At 47.3% G+C, this 8460-nt stretch overlaps 1 protein-coding gene across 1 annotated transcript in view; it reads left to right on the top strand.

The window, feature by feature from the left end:
• Nucleotides 1-3672: 3672 nt before the first annotated feature.
• LOC140385340 (collectin-10-like) overlaps nt 3673-8460 on the top strand; it is a 99631-nt gene continuing 94843 nt past the window's right edge. Inside the window, exon 1 of the mRNA XM_072467403.1 lies at nt 3673-3726. The gene's annotated coding sequence lies outside the window, so the exon portion shown is untranslated. The remainder of the gene's footprint in view (nt 3727-8460) is intronic.

Raw genomic sequence — 8460 nt, 5'->3', positions numbered from 1 at the left:
GAGAGTTGCCACTCTCTCAATGGAAGAGGCTGTGCGCTCGGAGTTCAGGGTTAACGCAGAACTCAAGCTCCACATAGACTTCTCCATGGCAGAGACCATGACACGCAGAACTTCTGGGATCACCGCCAGATCTCCCCACGCATCCCTCTGGACATCCAGCATCTGCCGCCAGATTGATGACACAGAGGCTTGTCTTCTGCCTCAGACTGAGGATGGTCTCTGACTACCAGCGCCCTGGGCATACCGTGCCCCTGCCAGCTCCTGATGCCATCATGCCTTGCCCTCCCCACTGTGCACTGCCATCAGAATCGCTGTACTTATCTCTGCACTGCTTTCTGGTTCAGAGGCAGGGTGTGACACAGGTCCGTCTGTCTGTGCGTCCCCCTCAGGAGTTAAAAGGGGCCTTGGGTCTCTGGAACCACTAGAGGATGTTGCATCTGAGGGAGGAATGCAATGTCAGTACATTCAATCATCATAATAGTCAATTTACGTGCTGGGTGGGCTGGTGAGACAGTGGAGAACTGCATAATGGTGCCATCGTAGTTGGAGGACCAGTGGGCACTCTTGCTTTGACAATTCCATTTCAGGTAACAGGGGCACACACTGTTTGCACTCTCCACCAGCCTCATATCTGTACGCTGCATTCTTACCTTCCTCTCCATCACTGATGGAGCGAGCTCTGCGATGCCATTCCAGCTCCAGGGTACCATCTCATAATGGGTGAGGTCTAGTAAGTTCGACTCCCCTCTGTCCATTCTTATACACTCGACAGAATGATGTCTCCCCGCCACATCCCCCACCCCTCACCTGAAAACCAGGTTGTGGGCCACATCAGTGTATCACACCTCACACTTCAATGCAGTCAGGCCTAGTGGACAAGCCCCCAGCCTGCCTGGTGCAGGCTACAGTGTCGGCTGACACACACACTTTTAAACCCCTGAGCATCACAAGGAATAGGCACACAACTACACATCTCCACACAGGAAGATTATTAAACCTTTTGTGGCACTGTATCCAGATGCGGTGCACCACGTTGTGCCTGCTGACTTGGGTGACCATCTCTGCCCAGGCCTTCTTTGTTAGAGGCGGTGGCCTCCTTTTGCTAACTCTTGGCACCAGAACGTCACGTTTGGCAATGACCTTGACCAGTATGCCTAGGGACTCGGCTGATAAACAGGGGGCAGAGTGCCCCCCAGACTTGCCTTCCCAACTTCTGTGCCCACCGGATGCTATGGCCATGACAGCACAACAAGACAGTTATTCGATTCCATCCTGACAACTCCATCAGCCTCCTCCACAACACCTGGCTGCCTTCAGGGAGCTGCCTCTGCATATTTTAAACAAGTAGCTCCCACCGTCACCTGGCCTGTCAGCCTAACAAGAAGACTCGGTTCAAGCTGGACAGGCTTTTACTGGCCACCCAGAGAGAAACTGCGTTTGCAACACAATGTCGCAGGGGGGCAGTTTCCACATTCACCCTGAGCCTGCCGACTGTGCTCACCCAGCAGCCGTGAAATTCAGGCCCATAAACCTTTCCCTTTTGGAATGATCCAAACCCTCTATTAATAACCTGACCGCAAACTCATGATAGGGTAAAATCAGAGGGCTAGTTTATATTCCACACACTCAAAACATAGAAAAAGGGTTTGCAATGCCCCACTGCCCCCCCCCCCCCCCCCTGCATTCATACAGTAAAAGAGGAATACAGGAATTCATAGAATTTGAAGTGCAGAAGGAGGCCATTCGGCCCATCGAGTCTGCACCGGCTCTTAGAAAGAGCAGCCTGCTTAATTCGCCCACATCCACCCTATCCAGTAACCCCACCCGACACTAAGGGCAATTTTGAACACTAAGGGCAATTTAGCATGGCCAATCCACCTGCACATCTTTGGACTGTGGGAGCAAAACAGAGCACCCGGAGGAAACCCACGCACACATGGGGAGAACATGCTGACTCCTCACAGACAGTGACCCAAGCTGGGAATCGAACCTGGGACCCTGGAGCTGTGAAGCAATTGTGCTAACCACTATTCTACCATGAAATGGGTACAGGACATTATTGTTTCAATCGAGTCCAGAGCCTAGAACCAAAAACCCAATGGTGTATTCCTTCAGAGAGGTTAGCACTCTGAAGCTAGTGCAGGGTAATGTCCTTTCCCAGTAGCCCTGACTTCCACAATGGGAGAAGCATGTAGAGATGGATCAATCTTGCAGTAGGCACTGGTACAGAAGTTCCGATGTTCCAGTAGAAACAATGGAGGTGCACCGGTAGTGGGACTGGAGGTTCCCACCAGCAACAATAGCTGGAAGATCTCAAATATCAGTTCTAACTTGGTTCTTATTTGTTTATCATTAATTACTTTAATAAGACATCTTATTATATTTAATGTACCAACACTACATACTTTATAGACTTATCTATCTCCTTTCATACCTCCCATCTTTGGCTTTGACTTTATAATGGGGGTGCTTCACCCCTGGGAGTCAGGCTGACTCTCTTCCCAGATATGGCTAGCCAGCTCTTCTTTGTCACTTTTCTATTTCCCTTTGCTGCATTTTTAAAATAAGGTTTTGCTGTTCACTCCTACCCCCCTTGACTACATGTTGTCTAGCCTCTGCCAAACTTTATGTAAATAGATCAGAACGGGAGGACAAAAATTAAGAACATGCAAATCACTTTATACAGCCCCTTCGCCCACATAATTGTTACAGTAAATGTAAAATAAAAGTTGAAAAATTAACCACATGTGGCCATAACTTTCATTAAGTGAACATTGACTTATAGGCCTTCCGATTTTGCAATTATCAGAATGTTACCCATTCCTCAGATGTGTGATCTCATGAAAAGTAAGCAAGACCATAACAATGTTCTGTTTGTAAATTAAAACATCTAAAAACGTGTACGTATGCAGACAATGGCCCCTTTTTGTGAGCGCCTAATGTCATAGAACTGTGATTAAAGTAGCAGGAAAGATATGGTAACATTTATTCACCTCAAATTGTTTTTACCACAGATAAACAGGTATATTTCCTGTTGGGCTTCAAACAAAAAAGTCCAAGCTAACCGAGATAATAGCCTGGTGTACAGCAAACAAAAGAGCATCTTTTGCAAGATATCCTTCTTGTTTTGCCCCTCCCCTGCTTCCAGTAAATAACGTTTGATCCCGTTTCCTCCCCTCATGCTCCCTTCCAGTCACCGCCATCGGTTATGAAGGTTAAAAGTGGACTAGCTGTTTCCTAAACGGGAAAAAAAAGAGATTTTGAGCTCCAACTATCTAACATTGCTCTCGTGCACCTTTTCACAGCCCCCTGTGCTTGGAAACATTGCTGTAGGCTTGGGAGCAAAATACATAATGGAGACACATGTCATAATGAAGAAACAGAAAAAAAATAGGCAAAGGAGTAACTATTTTAAAGAAGATAGAGAGAACTGTACAAATCGTTTAGTGCAGTGATTTTGATCAAACCGTATGTCTAACAACGCTTTCACTTGTTTGATGGTCACAAAACATTTTACAGACTGATTTCGACAAAAGAAACTTCAATATAATGGAATCAAATCCTGTAAGCAGAAACACTGGGTGGGCAATGTGATTCACTGACGCAATATTAAAAGCAACTCTGCAATAAACAAATGTCAACAATGAATAAACACTCTGTGAGGGATCTGGATAGGGTATCAGAGGCTTGGATAAGATCCTCCATTTTACTCTGTTGTTTGGAGAGGTAAGCAAATGTCTTGTGTTTGGTCAGAAATTTTAGTTTGTTTTTATTGTTGTAACGTAAGGATTAACTTTAGTTTGTAAGCAGAAAGTGTGCATTAAATAAACAGTGGCATGTGGCTCCTCAGTCTTTTGCTTCCATTTAATTTTTCAGAATAATATCTTCCTCAGATGTGTTGTTTAATGAAAAGGATGTTTCTGAAAAGACTGGAGCTGAACCGCAACATTTTCCTGTTTCACAAACGATAGCATCTAAAATTGCATATCTTCAGTTAATGATTCAGGTTATTTGCCCTGGGAGTTGTTCCTGGTAATCAGCTCAATAGTTTTATATCTATAGAATTATTTGTGAAACTTCCCTTTCATAGAACTGTGAATAATGTAAAAGGAAAGATGGATTAGTAAAGTACGTTTTAAAAGTAGAACCACGGTCATAAACAGCTACACATGCTGCTGGGCCTCAAAGGGGAAAATCCTGGCTAACCGAGAATTTAAATTATAATGAAGCCTTGTGGTCAGCTTACATCAAAACAAAGAGAAAGAATAATGACAAACTAAATGAAGTTAACAGAGACACAACCCACCCACAAAATCAATGAAAAGGGATCATTAGTGTTGATGAATTGTCAGGGATGGATTCTTGCCAAACCCAGAGTTTTTATAAATTTAGTTTCAATATAATTTAGATTTTAAAACTGCAATTTCCAGTAACATTGCGGTGTCCTGACCTGTCTAACCATTAGACAAATCGACATTTTATGCTGAGATGTCATCTGATGAATTTTAGGATTGAACAGGTTTAAAGGATGAAAAGAAAATCGAACAAGTAAATTATGTACAAGGAAACACGTAAAGAGAAACATTCAGCCTGTCAGAATTACGTTATTTGTCTTTTTGGAGGTGTAATTCTTTCTTTGTTAAATACAAAGGGAGAACATTTGTTGTGAGCCATTTTTGGGGGATGTATAACGAAGTGTGCGTGCCCTAACAGGAGGCCCAAGTCGCACATGCTGGCTTCAGGTCTCATTAAAATAATTTTTTCAAGCTGTCAATCTGGCTGATTTATTTCCCACTGCCTGTCTCAGCAGCAGCTTTTATTAGTCCTGGGAGGAAGGGGCTGAACAACAGGATGGAAGGCCACTTGTAGATCAGCAGTGACCATAGGCATGGGAGGAACTTTGTAGCTATCCTTGTTTTTTTTCTTATCATTTTGGTGATAGGTATTTGCTAGGCCGAATCCACTCCAGGAAGTCCAATTTGGCAAAGGGTTTTTGTCTTTATTCTTTCTTGGGATGTGGCCATCGCTGGTCACATCCCTAAATGCCCTTGAACAGAAGTGGCTTGATGGGCCATTTCGGAAGGCAGTTAAGAATCAACCACATAGGGCAGCATGGTAGCAGAGTGGTTAGCACAATTGCTTCACAGCTCCAGGGTCTCAGGTTCGATTCCTGGCTTGGGTCACTGTCTGTGCAGAGTCTCCCCGTTCTCTCCGTGTCTGCGTGGGTTTACTCCGGGGGCTCCGGTTTCCTTCCATCGTCCAAAGATGTGCACGTTAGGTGGATTGGCCATGATAAATTGCCCTTAGTGTTCAAAATTGGGATTACTGGGTTATGGGGATAGTGTGGAGGTGTGGGCTTGGGTAGGGTGCTCTTTCCAAGAGCTGGTGCAGACTTGAAGGACCGAATGACCTCCTTCTGCACTGTAAATTCTATGAAATCTATGAATCTATGAAACATTACTATGGGTACCGAGTCACATGTAGATCAGACTAGGTAAGGATGGCAGTTTTTCTTCTCACAAGAGCGGAGTGGTGGCACAGTGGTTAGCACTGCTGCCTCACAAGTCAGGGACCTGGTTTTGATTCCGGCCTTGGGTGACTGTCTGTGTGAAGTTCATATGTTCTCCCTGTGTCTGCGTGGCGTTCCTCCGGGTGTTTCGGTTTCCTCCCACAGTCCAAAGATGTGGAGGTAAGGTGGAATGGCCATTCTGAATTGCCCCTTAGTGTCCAAGGATGTGCAGGTTAGGTATGGTTGTGGGGATAGGGCAGGGGAGTGGCCCTAGGTAGCGTGCTCTATTAGAAGGTTGGTGCACACTCGATGGGCCGAATAGCCTCCTTCTGCACTCTCGGGGTTCTATGGTTCTATGAAGGGCATTAGTGATGGGATTTTACAACAATCAATTATCACCATTAAATCCATAGAACCATAGGATTCCTACAGAGCAGAAGGCGCCATTTGGCAATTAAGTCGCCACCGACCCTCCGAAAAAGCAACCTACCTAGGCCCACTCCCCCGCCCTATCAATGTAACCCCACCTAACTTGCACATCTTTGGACACCAAGGGACAATGTAGCATGGCCAATCCACCAAACTTGCACATCTTTGGACTATGGGAAGAAACCAGAGCACCTGGAGGAAACTCATGCAGATGCGGGGTGAATGACTAATGAAGTAATGATTACTTCATCATTACTGGGACTAGCTCTCAATTCCAGATTTTATTAATTAAATGTAAATTCCATCGCCTACCAAGGGGAATGCCAAGGTTTCCTTGGCATTAGCCTGGGAATCTGGATTGCTAGTTCAGAAAAATTACCACATCCCTAGTACTCCTCCACAGGTTTTTTTTTTGTTGATATGAAAGATCACCAATGCTTGATTTAGGCCGCTGATAGTGAAGCCTGTAAAGTCATCTGGACTGGACGCATTTCAGAAATCCGAGGATGGAAACATTTCAGGAGCAATTTGTTCACACGCCTGCTTTCCACCTACCAAACAGTTAAAGAAAAGTCAAATTTTTAATCCATATGATCTTAATTATCCTTGGTGAATGTTAGCTGTCTCTTGTTCAGTTTTGCTTCAAAGATATTGGGGGGTCGACAGAATGTGAATTTGAGGCCACAATCAGATCAACCATGATCTTATTGAATGACAGAACAGATTTGAAGGACCGAATGGCCGACTCCTGCTCCTAATTTGTTTGTTTGTATGTAAATGATTGGCCAGGAAGGTCGCTTTGTGGCATAATAGGGGGAATTCAACCAAAATATTTCTAAGGGTGCAATTCAGTGGCCTCGTTGTGCTCGAGCGAGAGGGCAACGACGCCAGTAAATAGTGAGAGAGGCCAAAACCAAGACCCACGCCGGGCACCAAACCGTTCGCGATGCAACTGGCCAGCTCCCGTAGGCGAGCCAGATTGGGATCCCGCCATAGTCGCCTCCCCAGCAAGTGGTCGCGTGGCACCAATTTGTACTCCTGGTGGATGAGCTGATGCGGGGACCCGAGGAGGTGAGTAGCCATCTTCGTTCACAGGCAAAGAGACGGGGGCTCTGGGCTAGCTGTCCCCGTGCTTGGAAGGGGGTGGGGGGGGCAAACGGGGGCAACCTAGGGGAGTCCAGGCTCAGGTGGTGTGGCCCACCATGGGGGTGGGGTATCAGAGCTGAGGGAGCGGATTTCTGCTGGGGGGGAAACCCCTGTGTGTACCCAATCCAGAGAGAATACTAGTCCCTTCCTGTTTACCCCACCAACATCCCTTAAATCCCACAGACTGCTGAGGCCTCTGACCTTGCGGATGAAGGCTATTGCTAATAGGATATTGGCAATTGTGGTTAAGTGAGCACTTCACATATCACAAGTGGATTTCCGTGGGTAGACGTGCCAGTTAGCATGTGGGTGTTATTGCCTAGCATCCGAATTAGACCATGATGCCGGGACACTGTGCCTGAACATTGCAGGAGGCAACCCCACTGATGCAGGAGCCAACATCCGAACACCCAGGGGCTGGGTCTCAGGCCCGGGACATGTCCATGGCCGGGGGGTGGATGATTGCAATGGGGATAGGACCAGCACCCACTCCAGGTAACATTATGTGCGGGTGTCAGGGGTTCAGGCTCTGGGGTCCGGTGAGTGGGAGCCCCGCTGCAGCCAGGTGTGCGTGGGCATGGCGTTCCCAATGCGGTGGGGGGGGGGGGAGGAATCAATGAGGGAATGGAGGGTCCCAGGATGAAAGACATTACTGTTTGTCAGTCTAACACCCTCTCCCAATTCCTTACAGATATTGATCGGTATGGACAATATTTTAGACCCTGTGGAACTTGCCCTTGTGATGCTGCTGGCAGGCCGGGCAGCCAGCCGCCAGAGATGGCGGTGGCAGCAGCAGCATCAACAGCCCCACCCCACACCCTGAAGATCCGGCTGCCCATCAGGCCAGGATGAGACCCAGAGTAGGAGGCCTGCAATGGCCCAGAGTGTACAGGCATCGCTGGTCATTCGAGCAGATGACAGGCAGCATGTGCTGCAGGAGGCTCCGCCTCAACAAGGGGATGGTCCGGCACTGTGCCATATCCTTGTTGACTTGGCATCACTAGGAGGAGGAGGACACCCGCTCCCGGTGGCCGTCAAGGTCACTGCAGCCCTGAACTTCTACACCTCAGGATCATTCCAGGGCTCGATGCTCTGTGTTGCATCTCTCAGGCCACAGCCCATAGGTGCATCTGACAGGTCACGGATGACCTATTTGCCTGGGCAGAAAATTATATAAACTTTGACACGGACCAAGCCCAACAAGATGCCTGGGCAGCAGGATAATCCACCATCGCCGGGATGTCCCAGGTCCAGGGGCTGATAGACTGCTCGCACATCGTCTTGTGCTCACCAGGCCAGCTGGGAGTGCCCTACATTAACAGGAAGGGGTTCCACTTCCTGAACATACAGCTTGTGTGTGACCAACACATAATGAG

Source organism: Scyliorhinus torazame, chromosome 11 (genome assembly GCF_047496885.1).
Source record: "Scyliorhinus torazame isolate Kashiwa2021f chromosome 11, sScyTor2.1, whole genome shotgun sequence".
Lineage (NCBI taxonomy): Eukaryota > Metazoa > Chordata > Chondrichthyes > Carcharhiniformes > Scyliorhinidae > Scyliorhinus > Scyliorhinus torazame.
The sequence above is the reverse complement of the archived record's forward strand: the minus strand, read 5'-3'. Positions and strand labels throughout refer to the sequence as shown.